We start from the raw sequence: 17005 nt of genomic DNA on the forward strand, positions 1-17005 counted from the left end.
TATCTATCTATCTATCTATCTATCTATCTATCTATCTATCTATCTATCTATCTATCTATCTATCTATCTATCTATCTATCTATCTATCTATCTATCTATCTAATAGTGGTGTAACGGAACGGATCCTAGTTGATCTTTGATCATGGATTGCCCCCCACAGTTCGGCATGCATGTGGACCGAGACTCGCACAGGTGACATGTTTCCGCTGTGCAATGGATTGTGGGTCAGAATAGCTAGAAAAGTTATATATGTATTCGGACATACTACATCCTTCATCATACCATATGATATCATATGATGAATCACATCATATGTGATTCAGAGTGCAGCCGCTATGTGACTCTACTGGGTTGCATGAGTTTCCAAAGGGAGCTCTAGGTCAAAGTCTCTTACTGCTCATGTTTGTCTGCAAGATATCAGTCCTCGGGTTAAGACCTTTTGTTAAGTCTACATTGAAAGTGACGGCCCCTAAATCAATCAGTCCTAATTAGCCAGCTTGTCAACTAGGTAGAGTTCTTTGATTCTTACCACTGTCCCTCCTATAGTAAATATCTGTGAGGTGAAGTCAACTGCACAAATATTGTATGTGTACAAGGCAACAGGTAACATAGTCTTCTCCCAATTTATAATGATGCAATGATGTGCTGATTGTAACATTTCCGGAGAACACAGAGGACATTTTAGACTTTTATTTCTAAACAAAGGGAATCCCTCATCTCTAAGTTCTGTATCTCAGCTGCTGTACTTAAATCTGAGATGAGAGAGAGAGAGAGAGAGAGAGAGTCCATTTACAGAGTTTCGTTATACAGAGGTTTAAAGATGGGGTATGGCCCCGGTCCATTTGAGCAGCTTAATGATGCCTCCCAGAACATTTGAGCCCCCACCCCCAAATAGCTTTGCTGGGATCAGAAATAGGTTTCACTTGAAACAGGGGTGGTGAGAGACGCTGGGGAGCACGGTCTCGGGTGTCAGCTCACTTCCTCCTTTTTATTTCCATGCCAGAAAGGGAGTCGCTGACTTAACACAGCCTAGGAGGGCTTTGGAACAAACATTATGGAAAGCAGGCTTTGATTCATAGCAACCTATATAGGCCTTTTGATAAATGTCATAGGGAAGGAACATGTATTTCAGAAAGCATTTGTTGAAACAGAGAACTTGCTGTATATAAGATATAGTGCATGGGGTACTTTCACCAATCACTCATTTGTTTATTTCCAGGCTCAAAACCAGAGGTGACCGAGCTTTTGTAGTTGCTGGCCCCAAGCTGTGGATTAGCTTACTGCTGCATATTAGAACTGCCCAGACCTTGGATGCCTTTAACTCTCTCCTGAAAACTCACCTCTTCTATATGGCCTTCATTGCATCATGAGCTTAGCACCCCATTAATTTATGCTTGTGTTTCCTGTTTGTCTCTTGTTATTTGCTATTTATTACATTGGATTTTATTGTTTTAGTGCCTTTTAGCCCAATGTAGAGCACTTTGGTCAACCACTGTTGTTTTAAATGTGCTTTATAAATAAAGTTTGACCTGACGAAGTCTGCGGTGTAAGCAACCTCACACATGTTCAATCACCCAAAGAATTCAGACCCCACTACTCAGATTCACAAGGGGGTGTCAATAAAGTTAGAGTATAAGAGGGAAAGTGTGTCTCTACAGAATGGCATACCTCATTGAAGAGAATCTGATAAGAGTGTGGGGGTCAACATGCTGGAAACTCAAAGGTCACTGGACTCTCTCCATGGCCACTGTTTTATTGCCTCCCTTCGCGTGCTCGCTGTCATACAGAAGGTCAGGAACCACGCCTCAGCTCTGTAGAGCACAAACAGAGGACAGACTGTTATGGATTCTACAAGTGTTTACTGTATGTGTGTGTGTGTGTCCAGGATGGATGGTTAAAGCGGAGCTTTCATAATGGTCTACTTCCTTTCTGTCAAATCACTCAATATCTGCACAGAGTAAGCGAACTGGAATGAAACACAATTGAAAACAATCAATAAAAACACTTTGAGACTGAAAGAGTCACCTGAGAGGATCCCCTGGTAACAGGATCAAAGTGTTCAGCATAAGTGGATAGTAATTATCAAATCAAACGGTCACACGAAGGTTGGAGTCAGCTACATCTGGAAAACCATTGGCTGAAATGATTTACTGTAACCTGATTAAACCTTGAGCATGATTAGCGATATAACCGAAAAAATGAACTCTCGACCGTTTGGCTTTAAAACGGGTCATTTCAAAACCTCATAATGAACAAAGGGAACAGGTCATATGTGAGGATCAAAATGCCTTCTGAAAGTTTCGAAGGATGTTGGTGTGATTTACGACCATGCCTCTCATGATTTAAACATGATAACCATATATTGACATGCGCATGTGAACACATGTTCTTATATTCATGGATGGAACACCAATGTTGCCTCTGTGTTTAATTTGTCCAACCTGTTGGAACGTCTTCCCATATTTTTCTGGTCTCGGGAGAGAAATGTCAAGCAGCTGTTTCTCTTGGTGAGCTGGGTTAAATATAAGATCTCCATTTTGGTGGTTCACTGGCCCTTTTCTTCTTCTTTTCTTTTAGTCTATTGTGATTAAAATGTTCACAGATTTCCCATCAACTGCAATTAGCTTTGATGTGGAAGTCTGGTGGCTAGTTTGACTTGTTAACGTTTGACAGATCAAAGTTTTTCTCTGACAGATGTTTATTTTGTTCTTCACCCTCCTTAAATACAGAGGTCATCCTCAATTAAATCTTTATTCAGAAACTGTCTGTTGCAGTGAGCAGTGTGTGAGTGTGTGTGTGTGTGTGTCTGCGTGTGTGTGTGTATGTATTTTAGTAATACACAGTGCTTTCATAGTCTAAAAACTCATAGTCTCGCCACAATTCACATTTAAAAGAAAAACAATTAATCAGAATCACACAAATTGTGATTTTTTGCAGCTGGTATTCTCAACTTTCAAAGTAGGATGGGTTTTGCTTTTGAAGGAACATGAAGAAAAACAACACAGAGACTTACCCTGAGAGAGGTGACAGGAGTCATGGGAAACGTCATGTGTGGCATCAGTAACAGCGGAGACGCGAGCTACACCAAAACAGCCCTGAGCACGCCATCAGAAGCACTGCGCAGTGTTGCCCCGGAAACCGCCACTGTGGAGGGTCCAGCGTCCAGCTGAGACCAGCCGTGTTTGTTTGGCCTGACTTTCGCATGGCCGACGGTATGGAAACCATACTCATCTCTTGAGTAACAGGAGAGTATCGCAGTACCTTTCACAGTGGAGGTCTCAGCTATTCAACAGGTTCCCCGCTGCCTTCAAGCATTTTGTTTGCATTAGGGTTAGGGTTAGTGGTAATAACACCTGTACTGAGAGAGACACAAAATATGATTTGAGCCAGGCTTTTTTTTTGTGTGTTTCACTGGTTGAATTCAGCAAAAGTATGCAATAATGACTGTTTGACTGTATGATAGAAATAGAGGTTAACTTTGTCACTGAACCACCTTTTAAGTCCTTACCCTTTGTCATAAATCCAATATGTTAGTCGAGTTATGGTGTAACTGTAAGACTACGAAGATGATAAAGCTTAAAGAAGTATAAGCAGCTACACACTTTGTGTACCTTTTCAGAGAATAATCCTTTCACATTGTCCACACAATAATTGGCACAATGACACCACAGTGTTAACGCTATTGTGTTTTTTCCTACAGTACAGCGCAGGCTCTGATAGCTCGTAATGATTGCAATATAGTGGGAACACAAACCATTGTGTCCGTGCAGAGTGAACGCTTAAAAATAAAAATGTTTATCTCTTAATGGGATGAACACGAGACAGAAGCAGCTTTTCAAATGTCAGTTTCATTGGGCCAGATAATGTTGTTACTGTAGGATCTCCCAGTGAGGGGCCAATAAAGATAACAGTGTTTGTGGCAGAGGGGTGGCCATCTGGAAAATAATGGTCTCCTTTTTTGTCTTTGTGAACCCATGCCCTTTGTAAGCATGACCGTAACCTTGTTAGTTAGCAAGCCACAGAGAAGGTCCACGGTAATAGCTGTAATTGGCTTCTGTTGAACATGCGTATGATCACTTTGTTCTGAAAAGGCTCAGACTGTTTCTCTCTGTTTACAGAGTGTTCTGTCGTAACAGTCTTTAAATCTGTTGAGCCCACAGTTGACCAGAAAAAACTATGGACCTCGAACTAGAGCTATAGGGGTTTTCCTGGCTCAGAATGGGTCTTTGGGGGGTGATGCGCACACAATTTTGGGGGAAACCTCCGTTTTATGCCAAGTAGTCTAGCAGAATATATAGGCCTATATTCCTTGCTGTCGTTCTGACTGAGATCACTTTTCACAGTCGCGGGAAATCTCCTGACATGACATAAAATGAATATGAAGACAAAATGTTTAAGATACTGATAACCTGTCTATTAATGATCTCGATTACTAGTGGTCCAAACCATGGACAATGCAAGAAAGAGGGATGGGCTGCCCTTGAAACAAGCTATCAAACACATTTGGAGAGGATTTGAATTGCTATTTTTATTCTCAATTTTTAACATTTTGGCACTAGTAATTTTCCTTTGGCTCTGGATAAAATCTCTTTGGGGGACGCCAAAAAATCCTTTATGCAGGAAAAACCCTGCTGTCACAGGGGTCACTGTGTCACTCGTCAGTATCGCTTCCATCCTCGCTTGCCCGTGCTGGGTTTGATCTCAGGTTCTCTGACTTGCCAACACACACGACGATAAACACCGCTTTAGCCAGTTATGCGAACGAAAAGCTAGCAATTTGATGGCATGGGAGGCTGGTATTTACTGTACACCGAGTAGTGAAAACAAATTCAATTCGGTTTAACATATACTGTACAAATGTTACAAAGGTTTGGCTTGTTGAAAAAGTATTCTACAGCAGCTATGAATGGATATGAATGGTCATATTTGCAATGAAAGAAACTGATTTGTTGTCTGTGTCTGGGGAATGGAGAGGACTACACACTAATTGCCTGGTGAACTACACTCCCCATCTGAGCAAAGAGTACCTAATACAGGTATAATCTAATCAGATGATTAGATTAGATTTGCCCTGATGAAGGTCTGATGACCGAAAACATGGATTAAAAGAAACTTGCATGGACCTAAGCGTGCATAAACATTTTTCTCTTCACAAAGTTTATAAAAACGTACTATAGCGCTTTTATCCAAAGTGCGTTACAATGACCTCTCTCATTCACCCATTACACATTCACACACCAATGGCGGCAGCTGCCATGCAAGGTGCTAGCCTGCTCACTTGGGAGCAATTTGGGGTTCAGTGTCTTGCCCAAGGACACTTCAACATGTTGCCGGGAGGAACTGGAATCAAATTGTGAACCTTCCGATTCTCAGATGGCTACGCTACCTACTGAGCTACTGCCGCCCCAAATGCAAAGCAATGTACATTCGAACACTGCATTGCCAACGTGAAACGTGGATGACATAGAACACAGAGTACAACAACAAAAGAGAATACATACAGTAGCCTCAGATAAAGGTTTCATCTAAGCAAAACTATAAAACCCTATTCATGTAGGCTTTCTCTTTCCCAGATACCACATCACTATATTGCATTATTTAGTACTATGCAATGTGCATACTACTTAGCTCAGTATTTGTGCTTCCATTAACCCCACAAGTTGAGGTCTTGTAGCTCTTCCTGTCTAAACTCTTTCTCACTCTCTTTTTGGCATGCAATATTTATCTAGCATGGGCTCTTCTGTTGGGGAAAGGGGGGAGGCACCAGACAGTGCACTGTGTACAGTAAAGTATGTGGATGGAGACGCTAACCACTGCAGACACGATCTCTCTAGGGAGTTGAGTGCCAGGGCCGTAAGCGGAAAAAGATAAATGCAACCCCACTGTGTGAACGTCCCCTTTCCCACAGCGTTTCAGTTCCCTGGAGGGCTGAGGTGAACAGTCACGATCTTAAGATACTGTACGACTCTGCGCTTTAACCGTTTCATCCTGGAGGCATGCACTTTGGGATAATGCTCGCTATACTGTATACAGTACATTCTGCCGTGCTGCTGCGCCTTTCGGACCTGCGCTAGCTGTGGCTACACTAGCGCTAGTTGTGGCTATTTGTCACATTGCACTAGTTTTGGGAGAACATTTTCATGACTCCCAAATACCTCCAGAACATAAATAGCACAGATGAGTTAAAGGGGTAGTGTGCTAAAGTATTTTGGACATTTAACCCCCTCTGTCTACCATAAACCTGAAACAGAGACCATAACTTCACTGAATGTTCCAGTATTGAGCTAACTGCAGTTTTTCCTCAGGCTCTCACTGGGCCACAATAGAAGTCATCGGGGCATATGTAAATGTGTCGGAAAAACGATGCTCTCGGGTGTAATATATCGTAATCCAAAGATATTTTTTACGTGTTTGACATGGCTTGCACATACTGTAGTCCTCCGTGGGAGCAGCGAAAACAACCGCCAGGGGAATGATTATGTCCAAGCCATGCCAAACACATAGAAATATTGGGATTGCGATACATTTCACAGGAGAGCATACTGAGACTGGTAAGATTACATTAGTAAATTTGTCCAAAAAGTATTGTTTTTGGCTATAAGCATGCTTTCAGAGAAGAGCCACAGCTGTGCATTTCTATAAAGTGGTTAGCAATAAGGTTAAAGAATGTCTCTTGAAGTCACCCTCAATGGTCAACTGCATGGTCAGAGTAACAAGGTGGCTGCAAAGATGGGCAGTGGTATCTCAGTCAGAAGATGCTCCTTCTTTCTTACAAAAGCTTGACTAAACAAGCTAAACTTCCTCTAATCTCTTCTCACAATCGGAATGTGTTTCCTTTCCATTGTAGTTTTTCAACATACAAGGAATTTGCTTTCGGGCATGGTGCATAACATGGAGACAGCATTAGACAGGGTGCAGGGTCGAGACAGGACAGTGCAAAGACAGGACAATGCAAAGAGCAAGTACTAGTGCAAAATAAGATAAGATAAAAAACATACAAAATGTAGTGTGGTCGCTGGTCATATACAGTGAGTGTGTAAAGTGTAATGTGTATGCGAGTGTGGGGGCTGATTTCTTCCTGAACTCCACAACCATCTCCACTGTCTTAAGAGTGTTGAGCTCCAGGTTGTTTTGGCCGCACCAGGATAGCAGCTGGTAGATCTCCTAGCTGTAGGCGGTCTCATCTCTGAAGGAGACAAGTCCGCCTACAGGTAGGAGATCGACCAGCTGCTGTCCTGGTGCGGCCCAAACAGGATGAAATCATGAGGGTGGTGTCGTCCGCAAATTTCAGGAGCTTGAGAGACTGGTGGCTGGAGGTGCAGCTGTTGGTGTACAGGGAGAATAGTAGAGGGGAAAGGACGCAGCCCAGGGGGGAGCCGGTGCTGATGGACCTGGAGTCAGAGATGTTTTTGCCCAACTTCACATACTGTTTCTTGTCGGACAGGAAGTCGTGATCCACCTGCAGGTAGAGTCAGGCACACGTGTACTCCACTGTGGGCGGGAGGATGGTGTTTAAAACAGAACTAAAATCCACAAACAGGATTCTGGCGTGTACTGTTGGTGCCTGCTGCATGTTACAGGGCCATGTTTACTGTGTCGTCCACTGATCTGTTTGCCCTGTAGGTGAACTGCAGGGGGTCTAAGAGGGGTCCGCAATGGATTTCAGGTGCAGCAGAACAAGGTGCTCAAAGACCTTCATTACTACAGAGGTAAGGGTGACGGGTCTGTAGTCATTGAGGCCAGTGATCCTTGCTTTCTTGGGGACAAGGATGATGGTGGAGGTCTTGAAGCAGGCTAGAACATGACGTGTCTCTAGTAAGATGTTGAAGATGTCAGTGAACACCAGGAACAGCTGGTCAGCAAGTAACTTCAGCATGGAGGGGGAGACAAAGTCTGGTCTGGCTACTTTCCGGGGGTTCTGTGTCTTGACAGCTGGTCCTTCTCTAGGATGGTGAGAGGCTGTGTTTTGGGTGTGTGTGTGTTGTGGGGGGGTGGGGGTTCTCTCTCTCTCTCTCTCTCTCTCTCTCTCTCTCTCTCTCTCTCTCTCTCTCTCTCTCTCAAAAAAAAGAACTAATAGGAATCCAAATAAACAAGTAAATGATGTAACTTATAGTTAAATCCTATGGGTACTGCCTCGAAAAGACACACCAGGAAGTAGCATGATTTACCTACAGTAACAAACCATTCAATTTTGCCCCATATGATAGCATTAGCTTGAGCTGTTACTTAGTAGACTATAGTACATTTGGCAACCCAAAAAGCTGTTAAGAAGATACAGATCTACAGTACATCATACCCTTCCCTAAGCATCCATAAATACAGTGTTCCCAAGGTCCCCTTCCAAGACCTCAAAGTATACATTATGTGTGTTTTAAGTTGGTCTAAGTAGCAGTACCCCGATGATTCAGTTGGACCGAGACAGTGTACCAAATCATAAAACATTGGAATTACCCTAGTCCTTCACATTTCCACACTATCCTCTTGAGGCATGTTCAACTTTGTACAGCATTTTTCTCAACATATGGAAGCTAGAAACCATCCTCTTGCAACAGAGATTGCACACTGCAATTCTCTAAACCCTCGATGACATTTGACTCTAAATCTCACTATGCTAAAAGGATGACTCTTAAAATGAAAACACTAGACCTACTACGCATGCATAAACTGTATTTTGTACAAATGTTAAATTGGGGGAAAGAGGAGAAATAGACAGAAGATAATGAAAGTAAAAATATGACACTGAGGACTTCCTCTCCATCCACAAAATTCCAATCCCAATTATGTTAGCAGAAAGTTATTCATATTCTTATTTTCAGATTCTCTTTTGCACATTTCTTAGAGCAAACTATATACTGTATGTAATTGCAGCAATTCATATTACTTGGTTTGATGTTGTGCTTTGAGTCAGTATACCTAGTGCTGTAGGTTGTATATAGTTGCCTTGGCACAAATATCAGAACTGCATATTAATTGTCTGTCTATCAAGATACTATCTCACAGTCCCCCCTGTTCATGAGGTAGGGGGGTTGCATCATGCCAATGTGAGCACCACTGCTTCCCAGGGGCTAGTAGCTATCACTGACAGTGACTACGCCTGCTACAAGAGGCAAACCAGACAGTGAAACGTAGCCAACTATTCAATTGTTCTAGGTAGTTTCCTTCTCTCGTCTCTCTCAGCAGGTGTTAAATAACCTAAATTGTCCACACATTGAGGGTATCTGCTGCACATTTTTCCATTTCCAAAGGCTGTTCACTGTAGGATGAAAGCTACCCCCTCCATACTTCACTGATCCCATCTTGTTTTAATCTGCGTTATGTTCTTACTTAATGGTGGAAGTCTGTTTTTGGAATATTATTATTAAACTCATGTTTGCTTGATGATTGTGATTTGCTATGATGTAGTCTAAGCGGGTAAGCTTTCATGTAATCATTTGCTATCAGAATCCAAAATCCCATTCAGTCCAAGTCAATTGTGTCTATATTTAATAGATAGAAAGCATTTCTTCTCTGTGAATTGGGACAGAATAGCCTACTTTTCCAACATGTTAAAGCAGAGTCAGACACCATCTTAAATTTGTGAGGCTTGATTAAGCCTGTCAGGCAAAATAGAACAAAAGAACAAATAGAATGGTCCCAAATGTGCAAACCCTGCCCCTCTGAGACCGAAAGCAGGCTAAATCAAGCACACAAAACTAGCCCTAAACCCAAGTTCATCGTCATTTTGTCATCTTTGACTGGCCCTTACTATTGTGAGGTTCTATATCATAGCATCCTATAGGAGGAAGCATGGCAATGGTTCAGCCACATTCATAGTCAATGTAAGTCCTGATAAAGTCAGGACCTTCCAACTATGGCGCTCTGGCACAACACTAGATTTATAGTAAATGGTAGGCTACTCCTCAGGTGAATCGTGACAATCCACTTTAATAATATAGCCAACGCTACCTTTTATAATCCAAGAATCCATCATCTTCCCTCATAAAACATCCAATAAAATGTTAATGAGAAGATAAATTAGTCTGTGATGGTCATTGAGAAGATAAACTAGACATTAATGGTCATTGTCATAAGGCTAAGTGTGAAAGTTATTACAAATCATGATGGTGATGAACCCTGTTAAGTGGAAGCTTTCTTCTTCTTCGTGGTGTGGGTTAAGTGTTGTGTTCTCCTCTCCTCCCCAGGCTTGGGGCTGAGGGGCTGTCCTTTTACCACCCCGAGCCTGGGTGAGGGGCCACCCGGGCTACAAATCCGGGCACACCTCCAGGAGCCATGTCACCGTTTCGTCATCCAAAACCGTCAGGCCATGCATTCCGTTGGGTGTCCGGTATGTCGGACAGTCCTGGATGACGTGGTCTGTGGTTTGATCCCCAGCGCCACACTCGCACGGCGCACATGGTACCAAGACCCCTCTGTGCATCGATGAGCGGAAGTGTCCGATGCCGGTCCGGAGGCGATTAAGCCTCACCCACACCGGTCTGGGTAAGAGGTGTTTGCCTCCCACTCCGCACGGCAGGTGTAGTCCGCCTGGACTACATCATTACCAGACTCTGATTGTTTTTCACTGCCGTTGTTTTCGCGTTTGGAAAGACATGGAGGTGAATGCAACTATGGCTCATTCAACTCCATGTATTTCCAAACGCGAAAACAACGACAGTGAAAAACAATCAGTCTGGTAATGATGAGTTTGTAACCCCGATAGTGTATTCAGCCTGTTATTTTGACTATTTTGGTTCTTGAAGTGGTGTTTTTACAGTGAACATTTAACATTGAAGTCAACGGGCACTTCCGCATCCGCACGCCAGACTGACCAATATGGCTGCCAGGTGAATAAGGCGAATTTCCGGGCCTATTTCCGGATATCGGGCTTCAAACATTTCTGTCATTTCTTTTTGTTGCTTGGTGTGGACGCATGATTCACATATTTTAAATTATTATTATAAAATATAAAATTATTATATTTATTTGTTTTATTTACACATTTTATTTCCAATGTATGTTTTCTTTGATTTAAATGATTTATTTAACCAAAATCATAAATGTATGAATTTATTTAACCAAAATAAATCTGCTGTCATTGTTTTCCGCTTTCCTCCGGTGGCGTCGCGGTGTTTTTGCGCGCTCTTGTTGTTCTGTTAGTCATGCCTGATCTGATGAGAGGTGAGTCGCGTTTGTAGGCAGCTTCAATGAGGAGTATTCTTCCTAAAATAAGAGCTGGTTAAGTGTATAATGTTCGACCAATATTATTGTAATGATGTAGTGGGGTGATACTACAGGTCTTGTAACGCTGTTTTAACTGTTTCTATGTTGTTTTGAGTTTTACTGAGTTTGGAAGTGCACTGTCTGGCTAGCTAACCCTATGGCTAGCTAACATAAGTTACTGTTAGCTAAAACTTCCCCACCAATTTTTATCCGTTATAGGTTGCATTGACATTGCTTTGACGAGGCAGTTTGTGACATGGACAAGGAGCCATTTCTGTCAACGATTTCAGGTATGCGAGGCATACAGGTTGTTTTGTATTTGCCATTTATATTGGTGTGCTGCATTGTTATTTCTATTTGTGTTAGATCTCTATTTATCTTTTATGTATTCTTTGTAGGCTACAGTACTTTGTGTTAGTGAGTCAGTCATGCCTGATCTGAGGTTGCATTGACATTGCTTTGACCGAGGCAGTTTGTGACATGGACTCAAGGAGCCATTTCTGTCAATGATTTCAGATCAAGAATACAAGTACATCTCAGTAGGTCGTAGTATGCAGTGATTCTTAAGGTACCATGTATAAAGCTATGTAGGTGTATAAAGCTATGTAGGCCTAACTATCTAACGTAGCCTAGCTAACGTTAGCCTACAGAAGAGGAAAACAAACATCAGATCAGATATACAAACAAGTTATTTTGATAAACTGGCCATATTTTGGGAATCTACATGGTTACTTTCTTGCCTCAAAACATACTCAAACTTCAGAAAGTGACATATTAACAGTCATGGAGACAAAATTGCTCTGCAAAATAGCTCTTTTGGTCGGAGCAGCGTGGCGGGCGCATGGGATTGTGGTATATCTTGACAAACGAAGGCTACATCTGTGTTGCCTTCAAAATCTGCCCAGTTGGAGGCCCCTCAGCAGGCAGCATATTTGTAAATATTCAATTGGGACATGACTTGATGCATTCCTGCCTCCGAATGCTGCCTAAATTGGCAGCATTTTAGCCGTTTGAGACACAGCCAACGGTTTATGCAACTGCTGCCTCTCATGTTCTGTCTGAGAGCGAGCTCTGGTGAATGTCATGAACTTGGTCTTTTGAGCATTCAAGACTCATTTTAAACCATAAAATGGGGACTGTAGTGACTGAAAGGCAGTCTGAGCTCTTCAACAGCTTGAACATCAAATCAATCAATCAATCAAAGCTTTATTTGTATAGCGCATTTCATACCCAGAGGCAACACAATGCGCTTTACAGAGAATAAGGGAGGTGGGCATACGACCCACCCCTACATATTCCAGAGGGAAGCAAAAAAACAGTAATCACCCAGGGGCCAGAAAAGTGAGCTGTAAAAATTCTTCCCTGACCCCTCTCATCAAGGCGATCGAGCAAGCTCCTGGAGTACAGTATGTTTGTCTTCCAGCTAAGAACATTTATAAAGCAATAAATTATATTAAATTACATTGTCAGAGTAAGAGAAGCTAAAAACAACATAGGAGAGACATGGCAAATACTGGTGTGTGTTTGCTATGGCCCAGGCCTAAAGCCGGATGCTTGTCACGCAGGCGTAGGGTATGCCAGATCGCGAGTGACTTACATTAGAATTCCCATAGAGATTTGAACATTGGGATAGCTCATCATCTCCCCAAAAAAGGAAAGAGGAAGCACTTCCACAGTTTCCATTTCTATTGTTTTCATATTTTTCTTTGGGTTAGTTGAGGGCATGTCTGGTTGTCCATGATGAAAAAGAGTAAATGTGCGCACATCCCATCCTGTTTTTAGGCCAGGTGCTGGATCAATATATGGAATAACTTAGAGGTTGAAAAGATCCGCACACTGGATGAATGCTCCCAGTATTATTTTATTGGCTACAAACAACGTTTCAACCGCTCAGGTCTTCATCAGGGAACTTTACCAAGTGGTTGTCCATGATACCAGTTTTCACCAAGGGGTTTTCACAACAGAATAGACACCGTATCCAGACATCGTATCCAGTGATTCTGTTTATAATATTCAGTCTGTGTGTGCTTGTTGTCTTCCAAGTTCACTGTCCACCTTTGACATCCTGATCTGAATCCTTTGTTTCGGTATAGAGACTGCTATGTGCCATTGGACAGAGTTAGCATGGTTTGGTACATGTTCTCTCTCTCTCTCTCTCTCTCTCTCTCTCTCTCCCTCTCTCTCTCTCTCAGACTGAGACCATTCAGACTCAAGCTAGTGTCTGAGATAAGAAAGAAAAAATCAAAGCAACAAAATAAGAGTTGAGCTCAGTCACAAAATATTAAAAGGAGTCTCTGAGTCTCAGATGAAAACGCCTGTCAATACTTTTAATTGCAACAATGTAGTCTTGTTCCGTGAAAAATGTCATGCTCAGATGCATTCCCTTTGCCTCACTCAGTCAGATTCCATCTCCTTCTCTTGGACCAGAGTATCTGTGTGTGTGTGTGTGTGTGCGTGTGTGTGTGTGTGTGTGCGTGCACGTGTTTGTGTTTAAATGTTATATTGGGAAAGTCTGTTCCATGTGCTGCTCTCCACATTCCCCATCCATGCCAGTGTTTTCAGTGAGAGTGAATGCACCTGTAATGTTGTCCACATCTCTGGTGGACTGAGGATATATGGCCAAGAATTTCCTGTGGGAGATTTTCCCAATACATTGGCCATGCTGGATCAGACATCCCAGCCTTGAAATTCTCTCTCTATTTTTAGATTAGAAAGATTTTTGTCAAAACAATGCTATCATTGCTGGCAAGTTAAGCCAAGTGTTACTTTTACCCCATGGATAAGAGACATCTGTTGTAGGGACCACACACATTTTTGAAAGATATTCCAATTTTCTATGAACTTAGTTTGAAATCTGTTCACTGTTTCTGTGCAGTGATGACAGATTAAACCAAGATGCATGTAACTAGAGGACTGCATTGAGCTCAAACACACTATATAAACTATTTAAATCTGAAAACTGAAACTGAACTGATGACCTAGCTGAACAGATGTGTTGCTCTCTTGCCAGGCAGAGGGTTTGAAACCGGCCAATCATCAGTTGTCTCCCAGATGCACATGGCTGGTGTGTCAAATTCACGAAGAAACCCTACATGCTTCACAGGGTCTCTGGCAAAATCCGTGTTATACTGTAACTACAGTCTAACAGCTGTTAGATATGACCTCAATTTGTTTGCAATCACCACTTCTTATTGTGTTTCAGGCCATTCTCCATTTTTAAAGGAAAGGCCTGTCTGAAATGCATTAATTATACAAGCTCTTGTAGGTGTCACTTGTGTGTAATAGAGTAGTGAATGCAGTGCAAGGTGAAGGATGGGGATAGTGTACGCTGGTGACTCGGGGTATGAAGGTGTGTCACTTGTTATCCATGGGTTTCAGGTTCAAAACCAGGTACTGTTTTTATAACTTTATATAGTTCTACTAATGAATGCTATCTATTTTACCAACACTTACCCTATTCGTAACCCTTATACCTATCAACTACTACCCTTAACCCTAGCCGTAAACCTCACCGAGTGTATGGCATTCAAATAGAGAGAGTCACAGAGTAAAAATATCTAGGCCTATGGATTGATGAAAAATTATCTTTTAAATACCATGTTGAGAATCTTGCCTCTAAGCTGCGCCAGAGAGTTGGCTTTCTGTATAGAAATCGATCTAACTTCCCTCGGTTCTGTAGAAAAAGGGTTATTGAATCAATATTTTTTATCTGTTCTTGATTATGGTGACGTAATTTATCGGCACGCCGCACCTCTGTGTACCACTCTGCACTTAGAATCATTACAGAAGACAAGTATGATACACATCATTGTATTCTGTATAGTAAAGTTGGTTGGTCATCCCTAACAGCTCGGCGTGACCATCACTGGTATCTGTATATCTTTAAGGCAGTTATCGGTAGACTACCCCCTTATATTGCCGCCCTACTGGACTGGAACGTTCCTTCCTATCAGACTCGTTCCAGTAACTGGCTTGTTTTTAAGGTCCCTCGAGCTAATACAGAGCTTGGCAGGACAGCGTTCTCGTATTGGAATGACATTCAGACTCGGTTGAAGATGGAGGTTCTCCCTACAATCACAGAGTTTAAAAACATGATCTCTATCTTTGGAGTATTTGATGTGTGATGTGATGTTTATTTGATGTGTGCATTGTTCACTCGGTGACGCTGTAAATGAGGTGCATGCACCTCAGTGTCCTTTTGAGTTTAAATAAAGGTTTGAATGATGCCTAATCCAAACTGTTCACTTGGTAATGCATTTGCAAGCTTTTAGTATTTAATGCTTTGTTTTTGTATAGGGAAAACGTTAACATGGGAAATTAATTTATGAAGCGTAATTTCATGCATTCTTAATGCTCTGGAATGGTGATATGTTCGTGTGCAGTAAGGGATGGAGACACTCACCTCTGAGCCAAAGATCATGGAGAAAATTCAAATTTTAGCCTCTGGCTCTAGTTTGCTTGAGTCTGCCTTTAGTGTCAGGTGGCCAGGGACTATTTCATTAGTTGCACTGCGTCAAGATCAGTCAAGCTCATAAAGTATGTGAAATTATTTCAAAATTTCAATATCAGATAGTGAAAAACCTCATCTCAATAAATAGCATTTAATCACAAGTCAGGAATGTTTTCTTTTCACGAGAGCATCAGTATTGGATTGCCAATGCTTCACTCCCTCACCTCATTAGACTGAATAGCATTCCAATTATGCAAAGTGTATCGCAAATCTCCACACTCCGTATACGCTGTACCCACGCAGGAGAAATGCCTGACTGGACTCATTACCATTCAGGTGTGGGGAGAGGGGGGGGGGGGGCGTATTTCTTTAAACCAATCACACTTGTCTTCAGTGGAGCTGGTTGCTAGGTTGTTGTTGTTTCACGATAGTCTGCATTGGCCAACCACATGAATCGGCGGCCCTAATTGGGTAATAATAAACGAATGACAAGGCTTATTCCCAAACATCCATTGAGTCAGACTATGCAAAGTGTGAACCCACTGTTCTTATACCACGTTATTATACCACGCTGAGTATATTCACTGCCCTCCTCCAACTTCATTTCCTAGAAATAGCCTGGGCAGGCCCTAATGAGCTTCTTCCTGTGTCTGGCTAATTTCCCGCATGCAGGCGCAAAGCCGATCTGCTATCATTGCACGCTCTCTGGAGTGGACGCAAGCTAGATTAGCCCCTGATCTCTGCAATTTGTTCTTAAAAAAAAAATCCCATGAAGAAAATATTTCTGGGCTAATTCTAATTAATACCTCTCAACTAGTCCCACTTAACCACCCTTCACTACTTGCTTGCATGACTCTTGCCTCTGTAAACCTCTCTTTTCTCACACTCTCTTTTTAACTTCCTTGAGGCTGAGAAGAAGGACATATCCATCATTCACTTTCACAACTTATAATAAGTCATGTCTATTTTTCTATGGAAAGGCTGTGACCTCTTGACCGTGTTACAGTTCCATTCTTATGTTTTTGGTGCCACCTCGTCTTTGTAGTCACTTGCATTACTTCCTGAAACTGGTGCTGTTCTGTTATCCTGGTAATATCAAATGCAGCTGTAGTAATACCCCACAGACTCGACATAAGAGTTTATAGGTCGAATAGGGCCTCAAAGGATGACTATAGAGCCTCTACATGTTGCCTTGTGCCCTTCTTCTCAACGCCTACTGGATCTGAACACATATACAGATTCTTCTCCATTCCCTTGACCATGTCCTCATATCCATTTTGAGAAGGAGACAAGGAGGGGAGACAAGGAATCGATTGAGGCAAGCCTTTTGAGATTCTACCAAACTGTGTAGATTTG

This window comes from Borostomias antarcticus (genome assembly GCF_949987555.1).
Source record: "Borostomias antarcticus genome assembly, chromosome: 17".
NCBI lineage: Eukaryota > Metazoa > Chordata > Actinopteri > Stomiiformes > Stomiidae > Borostomias > Borostomias antarcticus.